The sequence below is a fragment of the Neopelma chrysocephalum genome, unplaced genomic scaffold (assembly GCF_003984885.1).
Source record: "Neopelma chrysocephalum unplaced genomic scaffold, ASM398488v2 Primary Assembly neopelma1_96887, whole genome shotgun sequence".
Lineage (NCBI taxonomy): Eukaryota > Metazoa > Chordata > Aves > Passeriformes > Pipridae > Neopelma > Neopelma chrysocephalum.
This window is the reverse complement of record NW_020925530.1, coordinates 103,527-124,882: the sequence shown is the minus strand read 5'-3', so window position 1 is coordinate 124,882 and position 21,356 is coordinate 103,527.

The following is a 21,356-nucleotide window of genomic DNA, read 5'->3' as shown; positions in this document are numbered from 1 at the left end:
TTACAAACTGCCTAAATCTAGTGATATTTATTTTATCTCTGTCCCCATAGTATAGCTCTACTTCCTGATGCACATGTTTCTATAGTTGGTCAAACAGTGTCATAGTTGGCAGCTTCTAAAGTCACAGTCATGTCTGCTATTATTCCATTCTACTGTGGTTCTCTGCAACAAGTATTAAATATTGAGCCCATTATCCCAGCAATAACTAAGCATAAAATACGAAGTAAACCTTAAGGGCAGCATGCTAGCAGACTAAGATCTTCAAGAGCAATTCTTTCCTGAGCGTCTGGAACATACTATAAACACACTGGTGCTACCAAAAATATCAAGTGCTTTTTGGCTAATTTATTCTAAAACCTTATGCAGCATATTTCATATCAGTCTGCTTATTCATCTTGAAAATAAAGAAATCTGATCTCTCCTAGTTTTACTAGAAGTATTCTGGCTTAGAGGAATTTTACTTGTAAGAGCTGTTCTGGAATAAAGAGAAGTTAAGCTCCTGAGTAAAGAAGATAGAGGAAAATAATTTGTGGTATTTGAGAGTCTACAAGCTCATTTCCTCCTGATTTTAGTCCCATTTTTGAGGTTTTTTTTTTTGTAAAAGGCAATTTTTTTCATTACTCCTGGAACTTGGACAAGATTCTTTATCAATTTCACCAACTGCACAATGTTTCAGATCTTTCAGAAGATGAGGGAATATCCACCCTTTCCCTTCACATATGCCCATGATATTACTGGCTTCACAATAAGGTGACATTAATTGAAGCATAGTCTACTGTAATGGTTTTGAGTTTAGGCCTTCCTTCCTGGTTGCCAGGAAGGAAGGAAGGAAGTATTCCATCCTATTCCTTTACGTAATCCAACATATATATAGATGGAGAGAGAAGCCTCTTCCTCTCTTCCCTTCCAGTGGTTCTGGAGGCGCAGGTTCCCTGCTGTCAGTTCTGCTGTGTGGGGGAGTCAGGCCTGGTGAGGCCTTGTGGACCTTGGGAGGCGGAGGGTGCCGGCGGTCATCCAGCGCAATTTCTGCTGTCTCAAGGAAAGTAGTAAGATATTCTTTTGCTAATTCTTTAGTTTGCTAGATCCTGAGGTTTTGATTGTGTATAAGTTTTGGTTTTGTCCTTTTTTTTTCCCCCCTTCACTTTCCCTTTCCCTTTTGGGATTGTATATAGTATCTCAACTGTATATAACTGTAATATACGTAAATACATATATTTTAATATAGTTCAGCTAGTCTGAATCTCTTCATAGTTTTTTTTTCTTTTGCTCTTTGCCGGAGGTTTTGTGCTGGGTCTTGGGGAGTTGGTGGGGAGCCAAATAAAACTTAGACATCTACTTAAGGCACCATCAAGACCTTAGGTTAAACAATACTGGGAGTTGAAGTTTTAAAAGGCATAGCTTATGCAGTACTGCATGTCTCCTATATTGTCAAAGTCATCAAGACTTAGAAAAACAATAAAACAAGCATTCAATCTTGCACTGAACAGAAGAAAAACAAAACTAATTTATTGTCTGCTTCTGGATCCTTCAGGTTGTGTTATTCCATACAAGGAGACAGTTTATTCTCAGTGGAATCTGAGAAAGTTCTCCTCCATGTTAGTGATCTCAACTTGCAGGAAACCAGAATTCTGTATGAACTTCAAACTAAATTCAAAGCCTGTCTTTTCCCTTTTAGATAGAACACACTCAAATTACTCAGTGGAACAGACAAGAAAACATTTCACCCACAATCCTGCCAAAAACTGCCTTTTGTAATTCCATAAGGGCTAATTCTTTCTCTACAAATGAATATTAGACACCTGGTTTTGTTATACTGGAGAAGCTCAAACTTACTGTCACATACATACTTTGAAAAACAATAGAGACTCGACATACACAATTTTTAAATATACTATGCTCTAATATTGCAATGCATCTTGAAACTATGCATAACTCTATTACCTTTATATAGCTCTACTTTGAAAGTAGACTTTTTTCCCTCTTGCTCACTTAATGAAGTTTGATTATGAATCAAATGAGCAAACTCATATTTCTCATACACAAAACTAAAATAAGCACAATCATGATGTTATTAAAGCTTCAGAAGCTGGGTTTTTCTTTAATTACTAAGGACTCCTTAAAACTAAAAGGCCACAAAAGCACCAAAGAAGCACTCCAAACCACAGCAGTTTAAGGCCTTCTAATCTCATTAATTTTGACTAAAATTTTCAATGTGTAACAGACAAGCATCAGCTTCATTATTTTAGAAAATAAATACTCCTGGGCTAAATTTGACAGGAATATTCACAGAACTGATTATCAGGTACCTAGGTACCTGTTTCAGTTTTTAATCTGTATATCTTAGCAGCATCTCCACTTCACTAAACCCCAAACAATTAGTTCATGCAAGATCACTTTCAATACAGATCTAACAAAATCATTCCTCAAACAATCCCCCTTGATAAGCAGAGCTCACTTTGCATAAGCTAGTATTGCTCCAGTGTAATTAAATCTAGCTTGAGTCCCAGACTAAACTGATAGGAGACCCAGGAACTGCTCTCTCAGTCTTCTCTTGGTCTTACTTGACACTTATGGCTCACACTAACATTATGGCTGTCACTCATCATAATAAAAAGTCATCTGGAATGAAGCCTTACTGTTTGTACCACAGTTTCTCTACTGAAAGCAGAGAGGAATGTTTAGGAAGGTTTTCTGCAGTAGCAAATTTCTTCTAACCTAGAGCGTACCGAACACATGGCTGCTTGTACTCTCCATTCTATTACAAAAATCTAATCCCATCACATGACCTGCAGCAATTCAATTTAACAAATCAACAATTACAAAATTTTGGCAAAGTAAGCTTAGGTATTGTTTGCCTCTCAGCACAGTTCACAACCAGTTTATGGCTTCATGATAAAAGTCATTAAATCCAATCTGAAAAGCAGAATTTACAGCTCACTTAGCAAGTCAGGCCCATAAATGGATGCTTTCAATTACAGGGCACTTATATGCACAATCATTAAGGCAGCGTTGAATACATTTGAAAGCCCTAGAATAATTTCTATAATAATTAAAAATTTGTGCACTGTTCTTTATGCAAAGAAAACCTAGGAATTCGCTTCAATCTCAAGCAGAGATCAGTCATTGTTATCCAGAACCTACTACAAAGCCTGTTCTCCCAGTACTTTTGTGGGAAAGGGATTAGAGACATGGAAACAAGTTTTGTTTTTTAAAGTTGAGCTTAGTAGTAGCAGAGATTTTTTTTGAGCTCAAATAAACTCAATTATATCAACTGGTGCTCAACACTTCCAAAAGATCAAGTAGAACAGGAAAATGGAGGAGGACTCAGGAGGGCCTTTCATTTGGAGATTCACTGTGTAATTCAAACTTATTTGATTTTGTTCATGAATCTAGCTTCTGGGTGGAAGAAAAGAAGAGATTGGTTAAGAGACCAATGTTTTTAACCTCATTTTTTCAATTGTGGTGTTTTTATCATCAAACAGAACCGCAGGAAAGTTGACAAAGTCTGACCTACACAACTGCAAAATAACAAGCAAGTACCAGGTTATTGTAGTAAACATCCCAATATGCTCTTAAATATGTGCTTAGACTCATCTTTAAGTTTAAACCACCTTAAATGAGAGACCCTCCCCTTTCTCTTTTTAAAGGCATTTGTAACTAATGCTATCTTTCATCATGATAGCGCTAAACAAACTGGGGGAACTTCACAAACCTCCCCTTTACTTACATTCTCATTCTCCTCTAATTCACTAGAGTTTGTAAAGATTAAAGTTTTAAAGCTATGCCTCAGAACAAATGCACAAATAATCTACTCACACACCACGCAAGCTCCAACACTGCGATAAAGCATAGGAAAGTCTAGACAGGAACCTTGTTCTTCTAAGAGAAGCCTTTCACTTAAGCAAGAGGGGGTCTTGTTGGTTTGGGTTTTTTTTCCAGTTTGGAGAACAGAGCAAAGACTAATCAGTTTCTCACTAGAGTTCAGTTCCCACAGAATTAATGTCACAAATCAGTCTGAAAGTAGAGCTCTCCAGGCTAAGAGAGGAACACTTAAGAAAAGACAAACCTGCTGTTATCTGTGGTCTCCCAATAAGCTATTACTATAAACTACATATGGAATCCAAGTAGTTTATAACCATGAACAGTGATAACATGAGCCCTACACGAAATATACACGTTGCAGCATTCACTAGCACCATTTTCAGAAATACTTGAAGGTAAACCCAGTAAGCAAAGCCTTTTCTTAATGCTATCCACTTGTTAGTAAAGGATTTGAAAAGAGCACAATACACCTGTTGGCGTTTTTTTAGTCAAAAAACTGACGAAAAACCAAAGAGACATGAGACTAAGCTGCAGTCCGAATCTCAGCTGTTCAATTCAACAGCTCTCCAAGACTATCACAAGAGCTCATTGCTCACCTACTTTTTAGCCTTCTTTTATTTCCCCAGAATGAAGACTAAAAGACTTCATGCTTTTTCTCTTCCCTCCCCACAAAAAATTACAAATAGGAACTCTACAACTCTGCAGTAACACCAACTACTTGTATTTATCACAACACAACTTCTCCCATGTACTTATCCAGGTAGATGACACACTTAACAGATTACGTTTGTTTACATCTTACAATGCATAGATAGCCACAGCATTAAAACCAATGCCATGAAGAAAACTACTAATCAATTTGCATGTACATGTCTCTAATGTAGGCTCTGTATATTTCACAACCATAGTTCTCGAACAGACAAAAGAGCACTGGCTGAAGTGAAGCCTTGCAATCCTAAACACTTCTTTGCAACTTGCTAACTTTCTCTACCACATCAGCACGAAGTCTTGAACACCTAACCTCTGTAAAAAAAACCAACTAAAAAATAGGCAAGGAGGACAGGAAAGAAGAGCATAATTTTTTTTCCTCTGCTCCCCTCACCCACACACACTGGGGGCACAGGCCAACCCTTTCAACACCCCGCGTCGAGGGCTATTCTAGCGTGTAAAGGGTGGAGGGGGTGACAGCGACCCACCCACCCACCCCTCCCCCCCCCCTTTCCCCTAACGCAGACCCTGCGAGCAGCCAGTAGGAGCCACTTCCCCCACCCCCCGTGGCCGTTTCCTCCCGCCAGGAAAGGCAGCCTCCCAATCCCCGGGCCGCCGCCGCCAGGGCCCACCGCGCCCGTTTGCCGCCCTCAGCGCCGGCAACGCCCCACCACAACAAAGGGGGAGAAGGTGCGCGAGCAAGAGGACGCAGGGAGCTGCCCCTGTTCCTCGCGGGGACCGGACCAGACCAGGCCAGACCAGGCCAGACCAGGCCCCCCAGCCCGTACACCGCCGGCAGGGCACTCCTTCCCGCGGCGGGGCACTCCTTCCCGCGGCGGGGCACCCCTTCCCGCGGCGGGGCACCCCTTCCCGCGGCGGGGCACCCCTTCCCGCGGCGGGGCACCCCTTCCCGCAGCGCAGCCGAGCCGCTCACCGAAACCACCCCAAAACCAACCTCTTCCTCAGAAAGCAGCCTAGCCACCCTGCTACCTCAGCACTGCTTTCCCCTAACCGCCCGCCTTCCTCAGACCCATTGGCTGCCGCCTTGCCCCGCCCCCAGCGGTGGGCGGGGAGACGCCGCATTGGCTTGGTCATCCGTCACTTGACAAACAGCGAGCGAGAATTGGGCAACGCCTGCCGAGGCCCGGCCCGAGCCGCCGATTGGCGGATTGAGCCGCCAATCGAGTGCACACGGAGGAAAAAAAATAAGGAAAGAGAAATAAAAAAAAAGACGCGAGGCGAAGAGACGGAGCCAGCTTGGCGGGGTGGTGTGCTCCGCGCGGCGGGGTCGGGACGGTGCGGTGCGGTGCGGTGCGGTACGGCACGGCACGGTACGGTACGGCGCTTCATGGTCACTCTTTGTTCCACGCGCCCGCTAGGGGTGGTTGATCAAGAAAGGACAATGGGAGCGGAGGCTTGAGTTGCCGCAGGTGCGTACCGTACTGAGGACGAGCGCGGTCTGCTGCCGTAACCTTCCGCGCCGGGCGCAGGTGGGAGCTGAGAAAAAGTAGTGCGCTGCTTCCCGCCAGAAATTACCTCAGGGACCGCGGTGGGCCCGGAACAGGGACACCCCCACACACCCCCGCACACCCACCCCTCTTCCTCCCCCGGACCTCCTGCCCTCGAGCAGCCAATAAAGCCATAACTAAATCGAGGTTTAAATACTCCTTGGACAAGGGAGGGCAGAACCTCTTCCCTCAGAGTGCTGGTGCGGACGGGAGCCATGGTGACCCCTCAGGGGCGCAATACTACACAGTCCCTACAGCTATTGTGAGGACATCATGGCCTGCTCCCCAGCCCTCACCAGGCCCCTTTTCCCTGATCACATCCTGAACCTTTTGGTCGACAGCAGCTGAACATGAGCCAGCAGTGTGCCCAGGTTGCCAAGAAAGCCAAGGGCACCCTGGTTTATATTAGCAATAGTGTGGTCAGCAAGACCAGGACAGTGATCATCCTCCTGTACTGGTGAGGCCGCACCTCAAATCTTGTGTTCAGTTTTGGGGCCCTCACTCCAAGAAAGATATTGAGGTGCTGGAGCATGTCCAGAGAAGGGCAATGGAGCTTGGGGAAGGGGCTGGAACACAAGTCTTTCGAGGAGCAGCTGAGGGAGCTGGGATTGTTTAGCCTGGACAAAAGGAGGCTCAGGGGACCTTCTCACTCTCAAGTACCTGAAAGGAGGTTGTAGCCAGGTGGGGGTCAGCCTCTTCTCCCAAGTAACAAGTGACAGGACAAGAGTAAATTGCCCCAAGCTATGCCAGAGGAGGTTTAGATTGGACATTAGGAAAAATTTCTTTACCAAAAGGATTGTCAAGCATTGGAACAGGCTGCCCAGGGAGTGGTGGAGTCCCTATCCCTGGAGGGATTTTAAAGACGTAGATGTGGCACTTAGGGATATGGTTTAGTTGTGGACTTGGCAGTGCTGGGTTAAAAGTTGGATTCAGAGGTCTTTTCCAACCTTAATGATTCTAAAGAGATTTCAACTGCCCAAGGCTTCATCTCCTGCAATGGCATATTAGCTCTAGGCTAGGATGGGCCCTGTGGAGCTGCTGCAACCCTGACAGTTCACAACATGTGGCGCTAAGGCAGCCCTGAAGCCTTCCTGGCCTCCCTCTGCCTGCTGCTGCCTGGACCTGCCTCAGGGCTGCTCCCCTCATGCTCAGTGGCTCTTAAGAGAGCAGTTTTCCCCTCATATTGTTTTTTGGGGGTTTTTTAGTGGCTGCCTTGAAGTAGACTCTTCACAGCTTTAACCACCTGTGGTGTGGTAATAACTGAATTCCTGCACCTAAGTAAATGACCAGGCTCACCACAAGTAAATTTGAGCCTGTTTCCTGCAACTGCATGGCCAAGGACCTGTTGACCTCTGAAACCCATTACTGCTTTGTCTGTAGAGGTCCTTGCAGTGATGTCCAGCAGGTCCCCCAAAGCATGAGTGGAAAGACACAAGATGGGAGTTTAATGGGGTTCCATTGGGTGAAAAGGTCTGTTCCTGCTTTGCTGTAAGTCTGTTGGAGATGGTCTGTTTTTCCGCTTCCACTTTTTGATACTTTTCCTTATTCCCCCCTCCATATATCTCAACTGCAGACCACTTCTTTTATACCTGAGATCACATCTCACCAACATAACCGTTGGCTTTCCAGAGACATGCTCCTCTTCCAGATTGAAATGGTTTCTGCACTAGGTACCATAGGTGTTATGATTTAGCGTCTTGGGCATGTATCCCATCTCAACAGGCTTGGTATTCCCAGGAGCCAGGTGAGACACCTCTCCCATCATTTAGCCCTTCTGACAGAATGATAGATGTGGACTCACAGAAATTTCCTTCTTGCCTTGTCTGTGCTTGGATTTTCCCAGCTTGAAGCAGACATGTGGCTTAACCATATTTTTGTTGTATTTTCTCCCAGTTCCATCAGAATGAGATTCAAACCAGTCATGAAATAACACAAAAGTAAAATGGAGAAGATCCCTGTTGCAGACAATGCAGAGCTGCTAACAGATTACCATCATGTTTTTGAAAGATAAGGAGGCGTTCCAGGCATGTTGTACCTGGAAACAGATACAGAATATTCAACCAGCACAGCACTTACTTTGGGGAGGTTTCACAGCATTCAGAGAGAATTTCCTGTCCATCCGGGCTGTCACATGAAAGGGGGGGATATGCCTGACCCTTAGAGAGGGGAGATTTTCTTAACCCACAGAGATTTATTTGTCTGTTAGTGCCCCAGGGAAGCCAAAACCCTTATGTCCAACCAGTCTGTCAGCATCCTGTAAGGAGACCCTTCACCAGATAGATTCACAAGATCAGAGGGTGATTCGACTGCCCTGTTCAGGGGGCCTAACCCAACAGCATGGAGACCCCTCAGTGGATCTCTTCCATGAGTTATTCTGCTGTCGACAAAACTGTCAGCACCTTTATAAAGGACTCACTCTAACAGTTTACAGAATAACACTCTTTATTAATGCAACTTGTGACAAGTTAATAAAAGTTTGTGGCCATCAGCGATAGTGTCTGGATACAAAAACACACAAAGACAATGTAATAATACTATAAAGCAAGGCACAAGCACAAACTCTAAAACAAAACAATCTGCTAATATATTATGAAGCGAAAGCAAGCTCTAGTCCTTAAAAGCAGTAATTAGTGTGCATAGCTTAATTTTCTTACCCAACACAGGCGTCCCTGGTGGGGGAAGGAAAGCAGGTTGAATCTGTCAGTTGACCCCAGCAGTTTTGATGGAAATCTTCCTCCAATTTTCTCCCAATTTCCAACTTCCTTTTATACTATTTCTTTAGGTTTCAGTGGAGTTTGAGTGAATTTAGTCATAAGTGCTAAATTTGGGTCATTGTCCTTAGCATCTATTTTTTCTTGATGGACAAATTCGGCAGGTCAAAGCGTCACCATGTTCCCTTCCTGCAGGATGTTTGCGAAAAGGGGCCTTGATGTCATCACACCCCTCCCTTCTTCGGTACATCTGCCATACAGGTGCTTATCAGGGTTTGGGGAACCTTTGTGGTGCATTGTGACCTTATTTTCTCTGAGAAGCTGCAGCTGGGTCTTTTTCTGTAATTCTTATTTTCCTTTAACTTTTAACCCTATCCATTACTCCACAAGGGCCCTTCATGTTTGTTATTGTTTACCTTGGCTGTACACCAGGTATTCACTGGGCCTGCACCCAACCTCCCCCTGGAGGGAAAGGGGAGGAGGGAAGGGGGAGAAGAAGGGAAAAAAAACCTACGAAACGAAACTGCCAAGAAAAGCGGCTTTATCTGTACACAGAGAGGAAAAAAATTATAAACATTATACACACAGAGAAAAACTAACAACAAAGACTACTTCCTACAACGAACGCTCTTCTCCCCCAAAGAAGTGGCCCATCCATAACCACGCAGCTACCCAGAAGAGAAGGAAGGACCTTACTTCCTTCTCGTCTTTTATATCTGAGCTGATGTACCATAGTATGGAATATCTTATTGGTAAAATATACATCAGGTGATCTATCCTAGTTCAGATTCCCTCTGAGAGACGATAACAAACCCATTACAGTCTCCACCCCTTATTCCATACTATTTTACGTCACACTCATATCTTATATTCGCCTATATCCCACGCTTATACAGGTCTTGTCTTCTACGGTTCTCTCATCGTTGAGCACCAGCATCAGCTTAGTTCGGGTCTTCCTCATCTAGTGACTTTTCCTGCAACATACAACTCAGAATACGAATTAGTTTTTCCCCAAGGTTAATTCTCCTTGAGGCACACACTGGGTTTCCCCATCTTCTCTCATTATCCACCAAGTATATCCGGGTCCTTGAGCAAAGACAATCCCACAAATGGGTTTGCCTTTGCTCGAGGGAGGGTTAACCCAAACTGCTTTACCTAACATACCTCTCAAGTGAATTACTGGGACTTTGTCTCCATCCACAGTGTGAAGGGACTCTGAGTGGGCAGGACCAGCTTGATTGACGGAGCCTCTAGTGTTGAGTAGCCATGTAGCCTTTGCTAGGTGCTGATCCCAATTTTTGAAAGTCCCCCCACCCAATGCCTTCAGAGTAGTTTTCAGCAATCTGTTACTCCGCTCAACTTTTCCAGTGGCTGGTGCATGATATGGGATATGATATACCCATTCAATGCCATGTTCCCTTGCCCAAGTAGTAACTAAACTGTTTTTGAAATGAGTCCCATTGTCTGACTCAATGCAGTCTGGGGTGCCGTGTTGCCACAGTACTTGCTTTTCAAGACCCAGAATGGTATTTCGGGCATTTGCATGAGGCACCAGATAAGTCTCTGACCATCCAGTGGTTGCTTCCACCATGGTGAGCACATAGCGCTTACCTTGGCGGGTCTGTGGCAGTGTGATATAGTCAACCTGCCAAGCCTCCCCGTATCTATACTTATCCCAACATCCACCATACCATAGGGGCTTCACTCTTTTTGCTTGTTTAATGGCAGCGCACGTCTCACAATCATGGATAACCTGGGAAATAGTGTCCATGGTTAGATCCACCCCTTGGTCTCGCGCCCATCTATAGGTGGCATCTCTACCCTGATGGCCTGAAGCATCATGTGCCCATCGAGCTAGGAACAACTCTCCCATATGCTGCCAATCTAGATCTACCTGTGACACTTTAACTTGTGCAGCTCGGTCTGCTTGTTTATTGTTCCTCATTAGCTTGATTTTTGGGTACATGGGCATCTACATGGTGGACTCTCACAGTCAGCTTCTCAATTCAAGTGGCAATGTCTTGCCATAAATCAGCAGCCCAGATAGGTTTTCCTCCACACTTCCAATTGATCTTCTTCCACCGATCCAGCTACCCCCACAGAGCATTGGCTATCATTCATGAGTTGGTGTAGAGGTAAAGCCTTGGCCATTTCTCTCATTCGGCAATGTCCAGGGCCAATTGAACAGCTTTGAGTTCTGCAAATTGACTCAATTCACCTTCTCCTTCAGTAGCTTCTACCACTTGCCAGGTGGGACTCCAGACAGCTGCTTTCCACTTCCAGTTCTTCCCTACAATACGGCAAGAACCATCAGTAAAAAGGGCATAACGTGTTTCTTCTTCGGGTAACATTGTATGGTGGAGTTTCCTCAGCCCGATCCACTTGTTCTTCTTCTTCCTCATCCGCCAAACTGAAGTTTCCACCTTCAGGCCAATTCGTTATGATCTCTAGTATTCCAGGGCGATTCGAGTTTCCGATTCGGGCGCACTGTGTAATCAAAAAAATCCATTTACTCCATGTAGCATCAGTGGCGTGATGCATAGAGGGCACCTTTCCCTTAAACATCCAGCTCAGCACCAGTAGTTGGGGTGCCAGAAAAAGCTGTGCTTCTGTGCCAATCACCTCTGAGGCTGCTTGTATTCCTTCATAAGCCACTAGGATTTCCTTCTCCATGGGGGAGTAGTTGGCTTCAGATCCTCTGTAGCTTTGACTCCAGAAACCGAGTGGTCGGCCTCAGGTCTCACCAGGCACTTCTTGCCAGAGGCTCCAGGAGGGACCATTATCCCCGGCTGCAGAATAAAGCACATTTTTCACATTTGGTTCTGTCCTGACTGGTCCAAGGGCCACGGCATGTGCAATCTCCTGCTTAATCTGTTTAAAGGCTTGCTGTTGTTCAGGACCCCATTGGAAATCATTCTTCTTACGGGTCACTAAGTAAAGAGGGCTCACGATTTGACTGTATTCAGGGATATGCATCCTCCAAAAGCCTATGACTCCTAGGAGAGCTTGTGTTTCCTTCTTGTTAGTCAGTGGAGCCATCGCTATGATCTTGTTGATGACTTCTGTTGGAATTTGACGGCGTCCATCTTGCCATTTCACCCCTAAGAATTGAATCTCTTTGGCAGGTCCCTTGACCTTACTCTTTTTGATGGCAAAACCAGCTTTGAGGAGAATCTGGATAATTTCTTTTCCTTATTCAAAAACTTCCTCTGCTGTGTTCCCCCATACAATAATATCATCAATATATTGTATGTGTTCTGGAGCCTTACCCTTCTCTAATGTAGGCTGTATCAGTCCATGGCAGATGGTGGGACTGTGTTTCCACCCCTGGGGCAGTTGATTCCAGGTGTATTGCACGCCCCTCCATGTGAAAGTGAACTGCAGTCTGCACTCTGCTGCTAAGGGGATGGAGAAGAACACATTTGCAATATCAGTGGTGGCGTACCACTTTGCTGCCTTGGACTCCAGTTTGTACTGGCGCTCCAACATGTCTGGCAGAGCAGCACTCAACGGCAGGGTAACTTCATTCAAGCCATGATAGTCCACAGTCAGTCTCCATCCTCCACCAGACTTATGAACAGGCCAGATGGGGCTATTGAAGGGTGAGTGAGTCTTACTGACCACTCCTTGGCTCTCCAGCTCTCGGATCATCTTATGGATGGGGATCACAGCATCTTGGTTCATTCGGTATTGTTGTCTATGTACTGTGTTGTAGTGACCATCGGCACTTGTTGATCCTTGACTTGCAACAATCCCACAATGGAAGGATCTTCTGAGAGGCCAGGCAGGGTAGATAATTGTCTAAATTTCTGTGTAGCCACTGTGGCTACACCAAAAGCCCATTGATACCCCTTTGGATCTTTGAAGTATCCTCTCTTGAGGTAATCAATGCCAAGGATGCAAGGGACCTCTGGACCAGTCACAGTGGGGTGTTTTTCCCATTTGTCCCCTGTTAAACTCACTCCAGCCCCTAGCACTGATAATTCTTGACATCTTCCTGTCACTCCAGAAATCCAGATGGGCTCTGTGCTTTTATGCCTCGATGGCATTAAAGTGCACTGTGCGCCAGCGTCTACTAAAGCTTTATATCTCTGCGGATCCAATGTGCCAGGCCATTGAACCCACACAGTCCAGTAAACCCTATTGTCCCTTTCCTTCTCCTGGCCAAAGGCAGGGCCCCTCTATTGTTCTTGATCAGAGTATTCACTGTCTGATCTTTGCATTGCCCAATCAGAGGTCCCCTCATCAGGATCACAGAAATTGATCTCGCTCTTTCTGCGTCTCAAAGGTTGCTGATCTCTTTCCGGGGCCTCTGCATCAACTACGTGGACGGCCTTCTTACTAGATTTCTTCTCTCTCAGTTCTCGTATCCGGGCTTCAAGTTTATAGGTAGGATCACCATCCCACTTCTTCATGTCTTCCCCTTGGTCACACAAAAAGAACCATAGCTCATCACGTGGTCTGCTCTTGGGGATTCCTCTCCTTCTGAGTGGGACAGAAGGAGACTGAGACCGATCTCTTGGGCTGTCTCTGTGGCAATTCTCACATTCGGGGCACTTGTAAGGCCTCTCCATCCTCTCCCCAGTGTGGGTGCGCCGGTGGTAGAGATGGGAGCTGTCTCTGAAATCTAACTTGCTGGCCCGTGGGAGTGAGGAGGCTTCCATACCTTCTTCTATACTTCGTATCCAGGCACACATCGTGTCCACAGTTGGTTCATTCATCCTTGGATGGTATATTGGTAACAAGCAATTAACATACAATGCAGAGGCACCTTGAATTACTTTTCTCCACATGGGCAGCATGCAAGGAACAAGCTCTGGATTTATGAAGTTGTTATCTCCTGGGTCACTGTAAATGATTTCCAGTATGGCCAATTCCCACAGGTACTGGACGCCTTCCTCTGCAGTAGTCCACCTTCTTGGGGAGCTCATTAGATCTTCCTTGAACGGATACCTTTCTCTCACACCGAAGAGGAGTCAGAACCAAAGATTGCAAATAAATCTCTCCCTTCCAATTTCCTGTTCAATTTCACAATCTTTGGCAATATTTCCTAGTTGCTGTGCTTCATGACCTTCTAACAGGTGACTTCTAGCCCCGTTATCCCAGCATCAGAGCAGCCAGGTAAGAATTCATTCACCAGGCTGGCAACTGTAATCTCTCCGCAAGTCCCAAAGTTCTGATGGGCTCAGGGATGGGGTAACTTCACTTTCCTGTCTAATTTCCTCTCTGTTTCTCTCATGTGGAACTTCTTCCGCTTCCCCTAGTGAATTACTGGCTATTTGTCCTGCCTCCCCTTCTTCTCTTGGAGATGCGGGCGGGGTAGATCCTTCTCCTTCTTCCTCCCTTACTAATTGCCAAGATAGGCCTGTAGGTCCTGTAGATCTCCTTATCTATGTCTTCCTTTTCACTACAGGGGCAATAATGACTTCAGATGTGGTAGTTTGGGTCCCTGTCTCAGTCATAGTCTTTTTAGAGTTGAACTGCAGCTCGATAAGCACAGGCCAGGCCCTAGTACAGGGCAAGAAGTTGCTGGTTTTGATTGGGGTAGGGAAGGCATCCTTCCATTAAATGATGTGTCAGTTTGTTGGGGTTGAATACTTGTTCTGATGTGAAGTCCCAGGCAATGGGGGGTGTTAAACGCCCTAAGAACCTGCCATCATCCACATGCCCTGCCACCCAGGAACTGGGCCCTTTAAAGCACATCCCAGTAAATTCTCTCTAGAAGTTGGTTTTGTCCTACAACAAGGCAACAAAGACAATACTACATTCTCCAATCTCCACAACGTTCTCATTGTGTTGGTTATAAGCAGCACCACGGCCAGGCAACTTAAGTAAGGATTAGTAAAAATTGCTGGCACCTTCATTACAAGGCCCTCTACATCAAAATTAAGAAGGGAAAGAAAATTGATTTTTTCCCCCTGGAGGTCCTTTAGGGGATAAGTTCCACATCCCAGAAAGACTGTTAGTAAAAGTAAGGTTACAGAGACTGAAACTGGGCAAATAGCCATGTTTATGTTATTATGTTCCCAAGTTAGCAAAACAAAAAGATAAGTAAGGCAATGTTTATATAAACAACTTTTCCTGGCAGTGTTCCCCGGTTTCAGCACCAGATATCCTGGGATAGTTTTCTTTGACTGAATGCCAGGCGTCCACCAATGCTGCGCAGATCTCCCCCCCCAGAGGGAAAAGAGGAGATGAAAAAACCATAAAAACCCGGGATTTACCAAGAAAGGCAGTTTTATATTTACACAGAGAAGAAAAAAAAGGAACTATAAGCACTACATACACAGGGAAAATTAACAGTAAAGACTACTTCCCCATGAAAGGCATTTTCCTCTGAAGAAGAAGCAGCCCGTCCACCACCGCGCAGCTGCCCAGAAGAGAAGAGCAAAACTGTTACCTCCTCCCTCTCTTATATCTGAGCTGACATAACATGGCATGGAATCATGGCTAGGCTTCGCGAATGAAGATTAAGGAAGGCTCTATCCACATTTATTACAGGCACGCTGGTGGCTAATGAGGCCAATATGAGATAGACATATCCGGTTGCAAAAGGCACAGCAGAAAGACTCCTTAGATGGTATATTCCGCAAGACACAGTTCTTTCTGCATTGTCTTTTTTCCTCAAGGGTGATCCTGCATGCGTTATCACAGGAGACAGCTGCGTTATAGATGGTGTGTCTCCAGGCCTCACGACTGGAGGCCAGAGTAGACCAGTTATGGTGGTCAGTATGGCCAAGGCTGAGATGTTGTTTCAGGGAGTCCTTGTATCTTCTCTTCAGGGCTCCTCTCTTGCGGCAGCTGGTGGCAAGTTCACCATAGAGCAAGATCTTAGGGAGGCGGTAGTCTTTCATCCTTGAGACGTGTCCTGCCCAACCCAGCTATGTTCTCAGCAACATGACCTCAATACTTGTGACTGCTGCTTGTTATAGAACAGATGTATTGGTCACATAATCCGACCAGTGGATGTTTAGGATTGTACGGAGGCAGCGTTGATGGAAGCGTTCTAGGAGACGCAGGTGGTGGCGGTAGATGACCCATGATTCGGAACCATATAAGAGAGTAGACAGCACTATGGTTCTGTAAACACTAATCTTGGTACTTTTCTTCAAGTGTTTATTACGCCATACTCTTTTGTGGAGTTTTCCAAAAGCACTACATGCCTTTGCTAACCTGTTGTCTATCTCCCCGTCAATCTTACCATCCGAGGAGATGAGGCTGCCTAGGTAATTAAACTGCTGGACTGATTTGAGTTCTGATTGGCCAGTGGTGATGTGGGGATGATGGGGGACTTCCTGAGGTGCAGGTTGACAGAGATCTTCTGTCTTCTTTAAGCTGACTTCCAGCTCAAAGAGCTCAGCAGCATCTGCAAAGCAGGATGTTAAACGCTACAGAGCTGCTTCTGCGTGGGCAACAAGGGCGGCGTCATCAGCATAAAGCAGCTCCCGGACAAGATGGTTTAATGTCTTGGTGTGGACCTTCAGTCGCCTTAGGTTGAATAGGCTTCCATCAGTACGATATCGAATGTAGATACCGTCCTGATCATCGAGGTCTGCCATGGCCCTTTGGAGCATCATACTCAAAAAGACTGTGAATAGGGTAGGAGCGAGAACGCAGCCTTGTTTCACACCATTCTTTATTAGAAAGGGCTCAGAAAGTGTGTTGCCATATCTGACTTGGCCGCGCTGATCCTCGTGGAGTGAGATGATAATTTTAAGGAACTTGGGGGGACAACCTAAACGTTCCAAAATCTGCCACAGACCTTTTCTGCTCACAGTATCAAAAGCCTTGGTGAGGTCAACAAAGGTTCCATAGAGACCTTTGTTCTGTTCCCTACACTTCTCTTGCAGTTGTCTGAGAACAAATACCATGTCTGTGGTACTCCTGTTGGCTCTGAAACCACACTGACTTTCAGGTAGAATTCCTTCTGCTATAGCGGGTATTAGTCTGTTCAGGAGTATTCTTGCCAGGTTTTTGCCAGCAACGGAGAGCAGAGTAATACCACGGTAATTTGAGCAGTTTGATTTAACTCCTTTCTTCTTATACAAAGTGATGATGACTGTACCACAAAGGTCTGATGGTAGTTCGCCTAGTTCCCAACAGCGCACCACAAACTCATGAAATTTAGCATGGAGTGCAAGGCCCCCATGTTTCCAGACTTCAGGTGGAATTCCATCAACCCCAGCTGCCTTGCCGATTTTCACCTGCTGTATGGCCTTGAGGGTTTCTCCTAAAGTGGGGGCAGTATCCAATTCGTATTTCACTGGTTGTTGTGTGATGGGCTGAATTGCTGAGTCTTGGACTACACAGTTGGTACTGAAAAGAGTCTGAAAATGTTCAGACCATCTATTCAGAATGGAGGTTTTAACTGTTAGAGGCGTTTGCCCATCAGCGCTGAGTAGAGGGCTTTGTACCTGGTATGTAGGCCCGTATGCTGTTTTCAGGGCCTCATAGAATCCTTTGTGATCCCCTGTATCTGCACATAGTTGAGTTTTTTCAGCTAGATCGATCCACCACTTGTTCTGGATGTCACGGAGTTTCTGCTAGAGCTTGCTGCATGCAAGACAAAAGGCTATTTTTCTTACGTGACAGGATGGCAGTGCAAGGTGTGCTTGGTGGGCGGTTCTCTTCTTCCTCAACAAGTCCTGGATTTCTTGATTGTTTTCATCAAACCAGTCCTTGTTCTTCTTGAGGGAAAACCCTAAGGATTCTTTGGAGGATTGCAGGATGCTGTTTTTAATATGGTGCCAAATTGATTCAGGAGAGGAATCTGCAGAATCTGTGGAATGGTTTTCGAGCCTAGTTTGAAGATTTGCCTGGAATCTGTCTCTCACTGTGGCTGATTGGAGATTGTTAACTTGGAGTCTTCTCCTTGGGATACTGCCCCTTTTGGGTTTGAATTTGAGATTGAAGTTGAGTTTACAGCGCACAAGCCAGTGGTCTGTTTGGCATTCTGCGCTGGGCATCACGCGGGTGTGGTGGACATCGCGGACATCTCTCCGTCGCACCAAGACATAATCGATGAGGTGCCAATGCTTAGATATGGGGTGCATCCAGGTTGTCTTCAGACTATTTTTCTACTGAAAGATAATATTAGTGATGGTGAGCTGTTGCTCCGCACAGAATTCTAGCAGAAGTCGACCATTATCGTTGCAGTTTCCAACACCATGCTTGCCTAATATGCCTTTCCAGGCTGCAAAATTCTTACCTATTCTGGCATTGAAATCACCAAGGATAATGACCTTATCCTCTGCAGGCACCTTTTGGGTAAGGTGGTGCAGGTCAGCATAAAATTTATCTTTTTCAGCAGGGTCAACTTGGAGAGTTGGGGCATATATACTAAAGAGGGCAACGTGTTGGTTGTTGTGGAGTGGAAGGCGTAGGGAGATAATGCGGTCAGAGTGACCTGTCGGCAGATTTTCGAGTTTAGGAACAATAGAGTTTTTGATTGTGAAGCCGACTCCTGAGAGATGTTTTTCGGTTCTGGACTTACCTGACCAAAAGAGGGTGTAACCGGCACCATGTTCTCTGAAACTGCCTTCCTCATGAAGGCGAACTTCACTGAGAGCAGCAATGTCGATGTTGAGACGAGCAGTTCATGGGCAGTTAGGGCAGAACATCGCTCAAGACGTCCGCTATCCGCAGAATCGAGCATGGTTCTGATGTTCCAACATGCTAGAGTTAATTTAGGTACACCTTTGGAGGCAGGTGCATGCCTTTGTCTTTTGATCTTTGTGCGACCGCATTGGAAGAAGATGCCCGTTGGTCTGCGGTTAACCAACCGGGTGAAGGTGGAGATGAGCTTTGTTTAGGCCACCTTTTCTAGGCCCCTCTCTGAGTGGAGCAAGCAGTGCTGTCCTTGAAAAGGCTGCTTGGTCGTTCAGGGTGCTGCCCCAAGAGACTGTCATCTCCGGTCAGTCTCAAATGACCAATATCCTCAACCGCCTGCATGCAGGGTTGGGTCTGCGGCTTCCAGTGCACCTTTCACCTGCCATTTCAACCCTCGCCCGTCGCTGCAGGACTTTTTGCATGTGGGTAAAACCTTCAAGCCTGCGCAATGGATTTTTTCGGTGAGATGCAGTATGCGCAGAACTGAACCCACCCTTTAATCCTAAGGTTCATCTGCCAGGGCTGCGCGAGCTTGGACGGTGGCAGCGAGGTCCTCAGGACGTAGGTTTGATTAGAGTGACCTTCTCTTAGATGGATGGCCTTACAGGGCTAAGCGAGCTCCATCTGCCTGGGTTTGGGATTAGAGTTGTCCTTCTCCTAGGATGACTGCCAGAAGGCTAACGAGCTCATCCTGCCCAAGGATGTATTGTATCTGACCCTACGGTTTTGACCTGTCTGGCATGGGTGAGCCTACCGAAGGCATGTGCCATCGCCAGCATAGCTCACAACCACATAGGGGTACACAGGCTACGTACCCGTTAGAGCGATTTGGGCAAGTCTTTCATTTCCTACTTTACTATCACCTATCTATATACAATCTCAAGAAGATACCCAGGAACAACCCTTTGTCCTGTCCACCCTTTCAGGACCTAACAGAGCAAAGCAAATATATCCAGAACATGGCATGGAGTGCCTTATTGGGAAAATATACATCAGGTGACTTATCCTAGTTCTGTTTCCCTCCCAGGGAGGGTTACAAACCCACTACACCCGGATAAGAGCAGCAGAGGCTCAAATTAATCAGTGTATGGGCTTCTTCTCACTGTCTCAGGATTTAGTATTCAGAGCAGGATCCCAGCTGCTGGTGGGATATACTGGGGCAAGCCCTGATACCCAATGCCAAAACCCTAAGCCGCAGCCAGGATGGTGGTGTGAACCACCATGGCTTTACAGGTACACCGGAAAGCCACCTGTGACCTACAGCAAAGGATGTTCAGAAGCACCACGGGATTTTGTGGTGGCTGGTGAAGAGATTATCTGAACACTTTCCTATGAGGACAGGTTGAGAGAGTTGGAGTTGTTCAGCCTGGAGAAGAAAAGGCTCTGGGGAGACCTTAGAGCACCTTCCAGTACCTAAAGGGGCTGCAAGAGAGCTGGAGAGGGACTTTGGACAAGGGCATGGAGTGACAGGACTAGGGGGAAATGCTTCAAACTGACAGACGGCAGGTTTAGATTAGATATTAGGAAGAGAAATTCTTGACTCTGAGGGTGGTGAGGCACTGACACAGGTTGCCCAGAGAAGCTGTAGATGCCCCATCCCTGTCAGTGTTCAAGGCCAGGTTGGAAGGGGCTTGGAGAAACCTGTTCTAATGGAAGGTGTCCCTGCCCATAGCAGGGGATTCGATCTAGATGATCTTTATGGTCCCTTCTGACTGAAACCATTCTAGGATTCTATTCTATGAATCTCACTGGGAGCCCTCAGTGTGATTGAGTGGGCTCATGGTGACACTGGGACACCAGCAGATGATGACTCACAGCCCAAACCCCAGCATCCAGAGGTAAAAATGAACACAGAGAGGTTTAATTGTAAGAATTGATGCTGTTAGCTCATCTACTTGTTTTTCACTTGATCTTGTGACTTTTTCTGAAGCATACCTCCCTTATTGACCTCCAAACACTCGCAAGACAGGATATTTTTGCTAAAAAGTCACACCTTCACTCATTTTAATTAAAGGTGAGAAAACACCCACTCCAGTTCTCTAATCTGGAAAGGGATTTCCTGCACGAAAAGAGAGTGCAATATTCCTAGTGTGGCTGGAAACAGGAGCAGAGGAAACAAATTATGAAATAAAATGCCTGGTTCCCCTTAGAGATATGGGCATAACCTGTTTGTTTTCCCTTTGCAGGTCACCTTCCCCGGCTGAGTCACCATGCTCTGGCATGATTTATCATGGCCCCACCAGATAGTCCACAAAACACAATCTGTCTGCAATTTAGCAAAGCCAAGCCTTGCCTGCTCACCCTCATGGGGACTTTCTGCAAGCATGAAATAGTTGAGACCCAAGGGCTAAATTGCTCCATTGAATCATAGAATTGTTAGGTTGAAAAAGACCTCTAAGATCATTGAGTCTAACTGCTAATGCAGCACTGCCAAGCCCATCACTAAACCATGTCCCTAAGTGCCACATCCACATGTCCTTTAAATCCCCCCAGGGATGAGGACTCCACCACTGCCCTGGAAAGCCTGTTCCAATGCTTGACAACACTTTCAGTGAAGAAATTTTTCCTCATATCCAATCTAAACCTCCCCTGGTGTAACTTGAGGCCATTTACTCTTGTCCTGTCACGTGTTACTTGGGAGAAGAGACTGACCCCCACCTGGCTACAACCTCCTTTCAGGTAGTGTTACGGAGCGATGAAGTTCCCCCTGAGGCTCTTTTTCTCCAGACTAAACACCCCCAGTTCCCTCAGCCTCTCCTCATCAGACTTGTGCTCTAGATCCTCCATCATCTCCATTGCCCCTCTTTGGACATGCTCCAGAACCATCAGCTATGTTGTCCCATAGGCTGGACCACCATGGATGAATGAGCTCCATCTGCCCACCATGTTCCCATTGGTGGCTGTATCCCTCTTCCCAGGATGGGGTTGCACCCAGGCCACCTCCCTGGTGAGGAAACTTCATGAGAAGCCTTGGGGATGGGGCAGAGAGGGACAGTTG